We start from the raw sequence: 15,215 nt of genomic DNA, 5'->3' as shown, positions 1-15,215 counted from the left end.
ATGCCTATTTCTGCATTACTGGGTTGGTGAAAAGAATTTTTTGGATGACTTTTAACTCTGGCGCCACTCAATAAAACCGATTTTGAATGGTTCTGCGAAGTTTGGTGGGATTCTGTCAAGAGGGGGGCAAAATTAGATGGGATCCCAAAATATTGTCAAGGCTTTTAAATGTGGTGCTATTTGACGAATCTACACACATGTTTGCAAAAACATTTTAGATCTAGACATAAATGCTTTTGTAAACGTTGGTGGGATTATGTCAAGAGGGGGCTAAATTACAGGGGGGTCTCAACATTTTTAAATGGCTTGTAACTTTGTTGCCGTTTGACAAATGTGGACAAAAGTTTCCAGAAATATTACAGACCCAACCTTGAATGTTTGTGTGAAGTCTGAATGGGGTTTGTCGAGTGGGGGGCTCAGTTATATGACTATTGTATGTAATACATTTTGAAACTTTTGAAAAAAATAAAACATGAGCCGATTTCCAGCAAACACATGTAAGGAGCATTGCCAAGGACCTTAAAGCATGGTTTTGCAAAGGTCCCCTTTTATTTTTTTATTTTTTGACAAGTGTCATAATGTAGGTCCAAAAAATGAATTGTGATATACTTTTGGTGACTGAGGTATAGCCTGTGACCATGGGCAGTGGCCAGGTTGTCTGGGTCATGGCATAAGGTCACGACCTGGACAATCTGGCTACTGGCCATGACCACAAGGGACGACAAATGGGGTTGAAGTGGCCATGTCCACCTGGGACCGGCTATGTGGTAAAGTTATTCGGAAGTGGGATAGGTTTGAAAGGGAAAAAAAATGGTGCTCGTGGTAATATGGTCATAGGGTTCTCTCTTCGCCTTCTGCAGGCTGCCAATGAAAGGGAAGAGAGGCTCTTTAAGGAAGGAGCCCTGCCTTCCCTTTCCAGATTTTAAATGCTTTATTATTTTTTTTAGCACCCCGGTTTACCGCGTTGGGAACCTGGGGTGCTAATGGTCTTCATCCCCTATTGCAGGGGCTGGAACGGGGGATAACGGTCTTTAGCCCTCATTATCCACCCTCACTTCGCTTGGGCCGATAACTTGGGGGCCGGGCCGTGGAGATGAACGCCACGTTATTCCCATTATCATAACAAAAAATGCTAATGGAAATGTCGGAAGATCGTATTGAGTCTATGTACTTTACTGAGAAATGTAAAGTAGATGGAGCCTATAAGATCTTTTTTTTTTAGTTCTATTTTTTTTACTTTGAAAGGTGGTGCCTAAAGGAACCTTCCTTTTGTTGTTGTTTGATGTATTTTATTTTTGCAGGATAATTATGTGTTTGAGGCCTGCTTATCACTCCATGTATGTGCACCATGACCTGAGACCAAACCCTCAGGAAAGTACTTTAAGAAAATATGACAAGGTTAACATCTAGATCAGGGGTACACAACTGATTTTGACTGAGGGCCGAAAGTACCTTACATGCTGCCTATAGTGGGCCAAAAAGTAAATGGGGGCGGGGCGGTAGGCGTGGCAGGCATGGCAACCCCCTCTTTTTATTAAACACACGGAAGAAGAATACTTTTTGAGGTGTAACATCTTTTTTTGTCACACATATTGTACTACACATTTCCCATTGTTATTTATTTCTATTCAGTAATTACATATTGTCTGTTTAATTAAAGTATATATATTTTATTGACCCTTGATTAGACATTCCCTTATGGTTGGCCAAGAGGAATATGGCCTTTGTTGAGTCAGGTTTCCACAAAAAGCAAAGGATGTACATTTCCTAACTGCCTATTTTAGCTTTACTATTGGGTTCACTCTCGCGCAGTGCAACACTGTGCCCCATGGCCCCACGTCCCAACCAGACACTATGCACCATGGCCCCCACTCCTCAACCAAACATTATGCCCCCACACCTCAACCAAACCCTATGCCCCATGGGCCCCACCCCTCAACAAAACTAAGCCCCATGGCTCCCATGCCCCAAACAAACACTATGCCCCATGGGCCCACCCCTCCAACAAACACTATGCCCCATGGGCCCCATCCCTCCAACCAACACTAAGCCCCATGTCTCCCATGCCCCAACCAAACACAATGTCCCATGGGCCCCTCCCCTCAACCAAACACTATACGCAATGGGCCCGACCCCTCAACCAAACACTATGTCCCATGGGCCCCACCCCTCCAACAAACACTAAACCCCATGGCTCCCAGGCCCCAACCAAACACTATGCCACCACACCTCAACCAAACACTATGCCCTATGGGCCCCACCACTCAACAAACACTAAGCCCCATGGCTCCCATGCCCCAAACAAACACTATGCCCGATGGGCCCCACCCCTCCAACAAACACTAAGCCCCATGGGCCCCACCCCTCCAACAAACACTATGCCCCATGGGCCCCACCCATCCAACAAACACTAAACCCCATGGCTTCCAGGCCCCAACCAAACACTATGCCCCATGGGTCCCACTCTTCAAACACACACTATACCCCCTGGGCTCCACACCTCAACAAACACCATGCCCCATGGGCCCCACCCCTTAACAAACCCTATGCCCCATGGACCCCACCCCTCCAACAAACACTAAACCCCATGGCTCCCAGGCCCCAACCAAACACTATGCCCCATGGACCCCACCCCTTCAACAAACACTAAGCCCCATTGCTCCCATGCCCCAACCAACCACTAAGCGCCATGACTCCCATGCCCCAACCAAGCACTATGCCCCATGGGCCCCATCCCCCAACCAAACACTATGCCCCATTGGCCCCACACCTCAAAAAACACTATGCCCCATGGTTCCCACCCGTCAACAAACACTATGCCCCAGGGACCCCACCTGCCCCAACCAAACACTATGCCCTATGGGCCACACACCTCAACACACACTAAGCCCCATGGCTGCCATGCCCCAATCAAACACTAAACCATATGGCTCCCAGGCGCCAACCAACCACTATGCCCCATGGGCCCCACCCCTCAAACACACACTATGCCCCATGGGCTCCACCCCTCAACCAAACACTATGCCCCATGGGCCCCACCCCCCAACAAACACTATGCCCCATGGGCCCCATCCCTCAACTAAACACTATGCCCAATTGGCCCCACACCTCAACAAACACTATGCCCCATGGGCCCCACCCCTCAACAAACACTATGCCCCATGAGCCCTACCTACCCCCCCCAACTAGACACTATGCCCCATGGGCCCCAACCCTGAACCAAACACTGTGCCCCATGGGCCCCAGCCCCCCAACCAAACACTATGCCCCATGGGCCCCACTCCCCCAACAAACACTATGCCCCATTGGCCCCACATGCCAAACAAACACTATGCCCCATGCCCCCCAACCAAACACTATGCCCCATGGGCCCCACCTCCAACCAAACACTATGCCCCATGGGCCCCACCCCTCAACAAACACTAAGCCCCATGGTTCCCATGCCCCAACCATACACTATGCCCCATGGGCCCCTACCCCCATCTCAGCATACAAACTAACAAGCATCCACCATGCATACATACACCCATACAGACCCCAAGCCCAATCTCAGCATGCAAACTAACAAGCATACACCATGCATACATACAGCCATACAGACCCTAGCCCCCACCCCATCTCAGCATACAAACTTACAAGCAAACACCATGCATACATACCCATAAAGACCCGACACGCCCCACCCCTGCAGTTCATCATACACTTCCCATCCATACAATAACAAACATACAGACAGACCTGAAATTCCCCCACATCTCAACATACACTGCACATACATACAAAAACAAACACCCATACAGACCCGATTCCCCCCCACTTCCACATCTCAACATACACTGCACATACATGCAAAAACAAACACAGACCCGAACCGCCCCCACCCCATCTCAGCATACACTGCCCATCAACACAATAAAAAACATGCAGACAGACCCGACACCCCCCACCCCCACATCTCAACATACACTGCCCATCCACAGAAATACAAACACAGACAGACCCGACACCCCCACCCCCACATCTCAACGTACACTGCACATACATACAAAAACCAAATACCCATACACACCTGACACCCCCCCCACCCCGCATCTCAACATACATACAAAAAGAAACATACAGGACAGACCTGGCATATCCCCCCCACCCGCACATCTCAAAATACACACACAAACAAACAGCCAGGACAGACCTGACACATCCCCCCCACCCCTGCATCTCAACATACACAGAAACATACAGTCAGGACAGACTCAACACCCCCTCACCCCCCATCTCAACATACACTGCACATACATACAAAAAACACCCATACAGATCCGACACCCCCCACACCCGCATCTCAACATACGCACACAAACAAACAGGCAGGACAGACCCGACACATCTCCCCCACCCCTGCATCTCAACATACACAGAAACATACAGTCAGGGCAGAGCCGAGACACACACACACAAACAGCCCCCCCACCCTCCACCCTCCTCACTCCCCCCATATGTACTTACCAGACGTGCTAGATGGCAGGCTAGCTGGAACTCTGGCAATGTTTCTGGTACTACGGCTGGTTTGGCAAGGCTGAAATGCCTTCCGGCATCTATCCTTACTGATCATGCCAGCCGTAGTGCTGGCACTCTATTGGTGCAGCACACACACACTACATGGCTCATAGGAGCGATGTGGTGCTTGTGCACTGGGCCAATGAGCGTCAGTGTTTTGTGCGGCCAAGAAGCATAACAAAGTCTTCTCCTTATGGAGGGTGGCCGATGCTGCTTACGGGCCGCACTCCATTAGGAAAATCTTTGTTGCTGGCGGGCCAGACGAAATAGCATGGCGGGCCACAACAGGCCCGGGGGCCGTAAATGGTGCATCGTTGGTCTAGATATATAGCACCTTTTGAATTTTAATATTTTGACTCGCAGTGAACAAATCCCCCTGGCCTAGATATGTCAGTGAACAAAAACAAGTGGCCCAGATATGTGATGTCATCAGTGATATCATCAATGACATTTGTGTTGTCATCTTTGATGACCTGGGTGTTAGTCTTAGCAGTGCACATGATGGCATGAGTTATGGTTGCTTAGCTTACCATAACAGGCGAATTTCTGAGGTTTTTCGGTTTTACTTGTAACCATAACGTCCCTTTAATAAAGTTTTTTCAGTGAATATATATATACATACAATCTCATGGAGATTGACGCATTATACTTCCTGGCAATAATCCAATCTCCAGTGTATGTGCTAACATGAGCTCCTCCAGTTATGAGGGTAAGGCTAGCATTAGCCAAAAGAGGAGCCACACGGAAATGACTCATGTCCCACAGAACAGAATGCCCTGGGAGCCTCATTGGGGCAGGGACCTAAGCAAATAGCTCTGATGGAGGATTGGCTCAAGTTCTCACAGGGGCTAGAGGACATAAAAGGGATAAAAGCACAGGGGAGAGTGAAAGGAGGAAGAAAAATTGCCTGCAGGGCAGATGAGCCCATACCCCCCGGGCACACCACACAAAAAAAAGGGTGGTTAAAGAAGGAAACTGGGAGCAGGGACTAGCAGGTGGCAAGATAGATCATCCGATACTTTGGAGGAGGAGGATGACGGTTGGGAGGATGACTACTCGGAACAGGAAGTTTACTCAATATCATCCTCGGATTAAGAAGGCCGTAATTCGCCAAAGAAAAAGAAAGAAGATATGGAGGAAGACGGGGCAGGCGATGACTTCAACCCAGAGGCATTGATACATCCCTGATTTTCCGAATAGGAACCGCCGAAAAAGATAGCAGCCTATCTTAAATAATTTCTGAGGGCACCGCTGGCGAATGAAGCTAGAAGCAAAATGAGGGCAGAATGTCCAAGACCACATCTCTCTGAAGTTGCCGCGGAAACACCCGCGATAGATGAGAAAATAGTCACATTTATGAATAAATACGTAAAAGATGTGAGGAAAGGTCTAGAAAGTTACTGGCGCTCGTGCCAGGACAAGATGTTAGACGTGGTGGGACCACTCACTCAAATATTACAGATGAGGGCGAGGAGGCCAGATAGAAGAGCGAACCGTTGGACCCGATAATTATAATTGGGTGGGCCAGAGAGCCATATTTATGCTGGGTAATGCAAACTATGCTATGAACACAGAGAGGAGGAGATCTCTACTGGTGAAAATAAATCCAAAACTGAGCGAGTTAGCCTCCTCAGAGACAGCGACTGCAGCAAAGGGGAAACTCTTTGAGGATTCGTTCATCAAAGAACTAACGAAATTTGCAAATTTCTACGTAGGACTGGATAAGGCTTAAGTGTCTCTCAAGAGAATGTTCAGAAGACACATTTTCGGGAGGGCCGGCAGAGGTAGGGTCGCTCTGCCAGCCATTTCCCATTCAACAGACCCTACAATGATAGGTCACAGTGGAGAGATCAAGAAGATTGGCGATAGTCCCCTTACTTCCCTGCCGGGGACAGAATGGGCATAGGCTGGCAACATGGAGATCGTCAAAAGAATCCCACAGCTAAAACCAAGCAACCTGCACTTAGTTACCCTAGCAGTAGGCGGGAGACCAGCAGAGCATATAAAAAATGGGCATGTTATATCCAGAGATACCTGGGTACAAGAGACAGTGCAGGGTTTTCACATAGATTTTCACATGACACCACACCAGAGGAATCCCCCAAGAAATGTATATCTAAACAAAGAAGACTTACAGTTATTAGAGGAAGAACTGAGAGAGATAGAAAGCAAACACGCTATTAGTCAGGTGACCGACTCCTTAGTAGGTTTCATAAGCTCTTAGTGAGGGGGAAACACAAGGTGAGACCAATCATACATCTGAGGGGTTTGAATGAATTTGTAGTATACAGGCACTTCAAAATGGAAAGGAATACACCTTCTAATGGACACTCTAATTCAGGGTGACGTTCTTGCCAGGATAGACCTGAAAGACACATATCTGACAGGACCCATAGCGACAGAACACTGCAAATTCCTAAAATGTATCTGGGGAGAGTCAACATGGGAGTTTCGGTGCCTACCCTTCCGACTGGCATCCGCACCATGGTGCTTCACCAAAGTAATAAAACCAGTGGTGTCCGACCTGAGAGGTCAAGGTATAAGACTCATAATATACCTGGACGATACATGCATAATGTGTCAAGACAGGGAGACACTCCGAATACAGGTGCAGACGACAGTGGAGCTACTGCAGACTCTGGGTTTCCTAATAAATTGAGAGAAATCCAAAGTACAACCAGAACAGACAATGGAATTTTTAGGGTTCATAGTAGACTCGATACAGGGATCTATTAGCTTACCGATTGCCAAAGTGAACGACATCAAGAAACAGATAAGACATACCTTATCAAGGAAAGAGATGTCTCAGATACATTGCGAGGTTAGTGGGACGAATAGCGTCCTCGACCCAGGCTATATTCCCAGGGCCTATACATTACAGAACCCTACAGAGATTAAAGATCAGACACAGCAGGAGGGGCGCATCTTACAAATCAAACTTTACAAACTTTGTTGGATTAAGTTTAAGAATGGTGTCCTGGATAATTTCTTTTAGATACTTCAATCAATTAATCAATCATTCAATCAATCATTTTGTTTCTTCTCGAGTGCACATTCGCCAAAAGCATCATGGCACTTACACTGAGGGAACGAAAAGAAAAACAGTGAAGCCAGGAAAAAGGGAGCCCCTTATATGAACAGAAAGTTCTTGAGATCCTTCCTGAATGATGCAACTCCAGTGAAGGCAAATGGTATATTAGGCTCCATATGTTTTATTATATTGGCCCTGGTTGGTAACATGGGCCTGTAGGAGATCTGAGTTGCAATATCTGCATTGATAATCTCAACTTTACTGCGCATAGAGTTCTGGATATGTTGGCAACAAATTTCATCCTTAATAACCAACAGAACCAGGGGACACGGCTCCTCCAGTTCCCATAAGATATAGGGCCTCATTACACGGTAGGCGGTAAGGGATTAATCCCTTACCGCCCTACTACAAGGTCCCTTAGCAGGTCCCTCCTTTAACGCCTGGTTTTACCACTAACGGGACCCACTAAGGGACTTCAGAGCTAATAACGGTACCGCAATTTGCGGTACCGTTATTAGCTCCATCCCCATTCCCATTGAGCCCTATGGGGGCTCAAATGGGAATGGGGAATGGCTCCCGCAATGGGGACTTACCGGTCCCGCAAAGGTCGGAATGACCCGGTAAGTCCCTATTCCGGGAACACGGACCCGGAATGCGGTAAGGGGGTAGCCATGGCGCTAATAGTGCCATGGCTACCGCCTACCGTGTAATGAGGCCCATAGAAGAACTATAAGTGAAGTTTGACCGATGTGAAGTGACATCATGAAGAAGAGAAGATACGTGGACGTACAGAACTCGATGTATGGATATCTAGAGAATGAAGATGTGATTAAAGTGATGAAGTAAACATACATACGAATATGAAGAAAAAACATATGCACCAAGTAACAAGGGATGTAGTAGATGTATATACGCAGAAACGCAAGGTAGATAAGAAAACATAGAAGCTTGCTAAATTAGAAAATAGAACACAAGTAAAACAGCCATGTTGAGAACATGGACGTCTGCATCGTATAAAAGTAAGAAAGATGCCTCGAGAAGGGAAACTAAGGCTACAGAGCTGACAGGCACTGGAATACAGATTTGCGCAAGAACAAAGGATATTTGTTTGGCTCAGAGTCAAGAATGACACAGCAAGAAGTGACTGCAAAGCTTGGCAGGAGCCGAAGAGGATAAGCTATGTATGTAGGACATATTTCTCTAGATCAAGTAAAACAGTGAACAGTTGCAAATGGCAAGTATTGTACAATTAATGACACAGAAAGCACATGCAGGATGAAGCAACCAAGTCTCCAGAGGCCAAGGAAAGTAATAGCACCTAATATAATTGAATCAAATAGCACTAAATAGAAGGGAAAAATGGTCAAAATCATGGTCTCCACACACGTGATTCAAGAATGGAAAATAAGGCCTTTTCATGAAGCTTCAGACGAAGATAGCAAATTACCTTTACTTCCTTTAAAGTTCAGAGCAAGAGAACCTTCAGCAAGGTCAACTACAAAGAAGAAGCCTTGGCTTATGGCCTAACTGATGAGAGATGGTAGGTTAATTAGCCAAAAAGGCAGTTGTCTGACGTTGTTCCCCTGCACCTGGATTTCGTTGCTTACGTACAGCTAACAAGCCGAATGTTCAAGGTTGGAAGAGAGTGCCAACCAATCATGAGGGTTTATGTAATGGTGGACATTGTTGCAGAAGCCTATCCGCTGCTGTTGTTATGCTATTATCCGTATTTTACATAGTTATAGGTAGTTCAAGGAATGCCTACCAGATAAGGGCCATTCAATGATGATACTAGCACTCATATATAGACTATATTTATACATTTCCCTTAACCAATCCCTTCCCTCAGTAGGTTTTAACTTTTAGCCATGTAGGATGACGTCATAGCTGACGTATGTCGAGGTATAAAACCTTTTGTGTAACCGAAATGCATTGAGAGTGTGTGAGCTGCAATCTGTTTGTTCACCAGTTTTCCCTACTTTATTGAATTAATAATAAAGGAGCATTTTGCCATATTCCTTACTTTATTTGGGCCTGCAATCCTTTATTGTGGTAATTCCATTCAGCACTTGGAACGCTCCAGGTGCTATTGCACATTTGGTAGCAGAGGATGGTTCAGATCCAGGCTCTCGGATTCTTTACATCTTCCACCATTAGACGGAAGACCGCAGACCGCAGAGTTTCCTGTGGAGAGCAGAGGAAATACATATGTAAATCGAGGGGGTCGGCAGGTGTCCCTTTAAAGGAATTCATGTCCGGTCCCCACTGGCGCCACGTGGACTGAAGGTGAAGTGGTAGATTGGGGAAGGGTCGATACCGAAGGGCTCGAACTGAACGGCGGACGTAAGTAGAACATCAAAAGTGGCAAATAAAAAGGGAGGGATTAAGGGTGTACATGTAAATATATATAAGTGGGGTTATGTAACAGGATTGATATAAGAAGAGGTACCTCAATATATATTCTCAAGGAGATGGAGCAGAGTATTAAGATTAAGACTCCTGTGGCAAGGCCAATGAAGGAGATGTTTTAAACTCCAAAATGGGGTAAAATAGAGAGGAGATACTTTTTACTAGGCAGGTAAAGAAAGATGATCATAGAAGTTGTTGTGCACATTTGTTTGGGGTTATGAGTATGTTAGTGTAGGAAGCTGATTTGTTTGAAAAAAGACACATGGTTTTTATTAGTTGTTATAATTTATGTTCTAGACTGGAAACATAGAACGATAGAAATAATTTGGCTGTTTATCAGAGCCTAAAAAGACAAGCGATTGGCGCGAATCATATGAGGGTAACCGTCAAGAAAGAATATAGTAAGATAAGATTTTTAGATTGTCAATAATAAAACACCAGGATAGTGAGAATCAATAGCGTTGTAACGAAGAAGAAAAGTGAATATCATTGTGTAGGCCTGGATATTGTTTTGAGAAATATTTCGGAGAAATGGGTGGCGATTGATGGAGCTTGCACAAATTGATTGTTGTGATATAAAAATGTAAAGTAATAACAGAATAAAAGATCCGGTAAGTATTGACAGTTAAAAACGACTTGTCATTATGGGGGACACGCCGCATCTACACTTGTGCAAAACATTACTGAGGTACACACCTAAGATTAGGAAATATCATGCTGAATGGGTAATAGGCACAGCTAACAAAATGTTCATGCCTTGGCTTCAAGAGGGTTCCCTATCGAGAACAGTATTGCAACACATAACAAGATACTTACTTACATGCTGCATATACAGGGAAAAAGGTACAAAAAAGGTTAGTCATTTTAGAGCTCTGGAAAATGTATCGGAGCGAAAAAGAAGACCCACACGAGAAGGAGTGGATGCTTAATCAGCATGTAGGGGTGGGCACAACACCCTCGGATCCCCTTTCTCCTCTGGAGAATCAGGAATTTTATCATTTAAAGGAGTTAAAAGCAGCAGCGGGTTATAGTAATCTGATACATGCACCACCCGCTTATAGTAGTGAAGCTAGTACCGGAGAAAGTAAAATTAAAGAACACAAATATATGTCTGCAGGTGACGAACATGAGGAGCGTAATGAAATGAGGAACAGACTGATAGAGATAGAAGAAGAGACCAAGAGACAACAAGGAGAGAAAGATAGAGCTAGTGAAGCGACAATTGTACGAATAAGTGGATGGGAGGACAAATACTACTCAAATTAGATGGAAAGGGTAGCAATGAAGTTAAGGAAAGAGCAGAAAGAGAGGAACGGGAAAGAAAGGAAAAAGAATGAGAAAGGGCATACAAAGATGAGAAGGAAAAAGAGAGGAAGCTAAAGGAAGAATGAATGAGGTATGAAGAACAGAAAAAAAAGAGTGAGAGAAAAGATCGGGAAAAGGAACCTGAGGAAATAGCACAAATATTGAATAAGGAAGGTTGCAGAGAAGGTGTGAAGAGAAAGAGAACAGGGGATGAGAAGACGAGAAGCGGAAGAGCATAAGGAAATGAAAAGGAGTAGAGAACAAAGGGAGAACGTAATAGATCACAACGTTAATAGATGTGTAATACACATTGAAGAACGAGAACGATGGGAAGAAGGGAGGAGGTCATAACAGCCCCGCAGGGAGTTGCACGAGATACCCAGAGTACGACATGGGCTGATAAGCATGAGGCAGAAGGCATAGGGAAAAGGATTGGGGAACTATATAGGAAGATGAGTGAAAAAGATGGTTACGAGACCAGAGGGAGTACCGAAGGGTCTCCACCAAGAGAAAAGAGGCATATCGGATGACGTAATGATGGATAAGCAGATTAGATCTTGGTGACGAGGAAAGGGATAATAGCCATACCAGTTGGGGTATAATGATCTCAGATGAAAAAAGGGAAGACAATGAGAGCGTGCAAGGAGAGGACACATGTGACTTGTAAAAGATACAAATGTAGAAAGAGGGGTAAATGGTCAGACTTAAGAGAAACAGAACGAAAAACACCAGAACAGATATCATAGCCCGAACGACCACAAGGACGGTCGCATATTGTAGGGAAAATGTCCTTGCCTCATATAAGTAGATTGAGGTCATTGCCAGGATGAAGACTAGTGGGCGAAACTAGAGACAAGAAGCATGGATGGATACGATTGTAGAACAGGATTCACACAATTCCCAATATTAGAGAAAGGTGGAGGACGACCACAACATATACTGTGACCACAAATGGATAAAGATAATTTGAAATGTAAATTACCCAGGAGCGGGCACATGGATTTATGAATTAGAAAGAATAACAGCAGGAATGATATTAGCAGTGGGTGATGTAAAAAGAACTACTAGCAGCTATTCTAGGGGAGAGAGCTGACAGCATTTGGAGACGAGCGGGATATTCGAGTGTGACAGCACAAAATACGACACATGATGGAGTGCCATTTAATAACTGCAGAGCAGATATATTTAGGGCGCTTAGAGTACAATATCCTGATACGTCAGACATGGGTGTGATTATGACACAGAAAATGGGTGAGGGTGAAGTTCCTGTTGCTTTTATTCAGGAAATTCAAGAACATTGGCTTCTTGAGAGGAGAGAACCATGGGATAAGACCTTAGCTTATTTTATCATATTGGATGTAAGAGACTACCCGAGCCAGTGCAAAGGCAGATGAAAAAAAAGGTAGGGATGGAAGCGAAGCCATGGACAAATATACAGTGGACTATCGTACACCATTGTCAACTGTTATAAGAAAATAACTGTTACAATAAGAAGCCTGAGGAAGCAAAGTTATTTCAGAAAAAGTTGTTGAAATTTGCTATAGAAGAAGCAGTACTGACGAGCGGCGAAAGAGTGGTCACACAAGAGTTACCGCCTACACAGCCAACCAATGTAGGGCACCTGTAGATCATGGCGGGTACAATTCTTGGCCACGTGCTAGAGGGAATGAACCTACAGGACAAGGAGACAGATTCCAAAACCATCAGGGGGGTTTAATGGGGAGCAGCAGTGCTGGTATTGTGTGATTATGGGACATATCACCCAAACGTGTAGGAGTAGAGGGGGCATGCAGCAGAATCGGCAGACTCTTAGATAGGGGACAGGTTATTTCTCACCGAATAATACAGAACCACTAGAGTATTATTCCTAAATCACACGCAGTATCAGACAAATGCACTGCAAATACAGCAAGCATAGCAGATCCCGCTGCAATCACAGTCACCACAAGGGTAACCACAGCAAGTGCCTATGCAAGCACAGGCAGCAATGCCACAATGGGAGGCAAATACAGGATCCCCACAAATTCCTATGGCCAGGATAGGGAGTGTGACAGTAGTGGGAGGGAATCATTTTATGGGTACAGGGATTAATTTATATCCACAACAGGAGAGCCCACAGAGTGACCTGATGTGTTCAGTACTATCTGTGACACCAGACCCCCAAAAGGAACCGAGGGTCAGGGTAATGATAGGAGGCAATGCATTTTAATTTCTTGTAGACACAGAAGCGACTCGCTCCTGTGTTCGAGAGAGAAAGTATCCAATGTCTGGGATCGCCATGATTACGCAGGGCTTCTCTGGGGCTATGAGTTTGGCTCCTTTTACTGATGAATTACCAATTTCAATAGTATAACATGACGTGTCTATGCCACTATTGTATTCTCGGCAGATACCAGTTAACATATTAGGACGTGACTTGATGACAAAACTTAGTATGACAATATCTTTCATTGACAAATAAATGATAAATTCCACTCCAGGGATACATTTGTCAACCTCTGAGACTTCGGATTTGGTTTCAAAGTCCCTCTCCTCCTCCTCACCCGAAGATACAAAGTCTGGAGATGGTATTTTCTTCCTTCCCTTGACCCTGTAGTCCATCTTTTTATGAAGATAAGGCCTACTAGGGAAGGAAGACACTGTGACTGTGAGGAATCAGCTGGCCAGTGATCTTGCTTCCGGAGTAGCCTAATAAACAGGGGAAAAAGCCTCCAGGCCCAAAAAAACCTTGGTGCGATGGATAAGTGCAGCAGTGTTATGTCTTCTTGCTGTAGGAAATCCCTTCTGGAGAGCCCTTGAAGGGCGACTTTCCATGTCTGGTTGTAGGATAGATATTACAGAGATGATTGGTAGCAATGGTTATCCTGAAGAGACTGGGAAGTAGGGAGCAGAGGAAATCCAGGAGAAACAGGTAATATATCACTGCGAGCATCAGAAGGCTCGTGGAGGTGACCTAGGCAAAGCTATACCACAAGAAAGACTTGGATAACACAGAAAATCCCAGGAAAGGAGCGAAACAGAACAGAGGAGAAGGCACGATCAGGGCGAGACCTGATCGTGAAGCAAGCAAGCAGAAAAAGCAAAGAAAAAGCTTTAGGAAAGCGAGCACTGCCAGAGAAGGCAGAGGGAGAGAGAGAAAGAGAGATACCACGAGCAGGGACAGCACCGCTGCAGAAGTGAAGGAAGCTGACAAAACTCAGCGATCGCCAGAGGGATGAAAAGTAGCAAAGCAGAGCTCCGTAAAAGGAGAAAGCACTAGCGTATCGACCCCAAAGTGAAAACGCTAAGGGTTGCAACGCGTAAGAATCTCCCAGCAGTGGCCATCTTGGAGAAAACCTAGACTGCACCGCCGCAGATGGCGAGAAAGCGTGATGGCACACTTCAATGGAGGCAGACCATCCATTGATCCCATAAGCGCCAACCGCCCGGGGCGCGTGACAGTATGCCCAGTCCTGTGCCGTTCCCAGCCTGGTTTCCCCACGTGGGCTTTGTGGAACTTGCGCACCAATAGGGGGACATGGACAAAAGAGACAGGTTCCCAGGAACTTACAGTGATACAGTAGTCCTCACCAAGTATTCCAGATGCCCTCTGCGATACCAGGAGTCACAATTCTGAGCGACTTCGCACTCCTCTGGAGTTGAGACAGGAACAACTCGGTTGCAAGGAATGGTGCGAACAGCTGCATCAGGCTCCACAGGGCACAAGAGGGAGGAGTAAAATACTGCATGAATGCGTCTCAGACTTTGAGGAAGTCTGAGTAGAAACTCACAGGAACTTACAGTGATACGGTAGCCCTCACCAAGTATTCCAGACACCTTCTGCGATACCGGGAGTTACAAATCTGAGCGACTTCGTACTCCTCCAGAGTTCAGACAGGAACAACTTGGTTGCAAGGAATGGTGCAAACAGCTG

This window comes from Ambystoma mexicanum, chromosome 3q (genome assembly GCF_040938575.1).
Source record: "Ambystoma mexicanum isolate Mex_15411 chromosome 3q, UKY_AmexF1_1, whole genome shotgun sequence".
Classification (NCBI taxonomy): Eukaryota; Metazoa; Chordata; class Amphibia; order Caudata; family Ambystomatidae; genus Ambystoma; species Ambystoma mexicanum.
The sequence above is the reverse complement of the archived record's forward strand: the minus strand, read 5'-3'. Positions refer to the sequence as shown.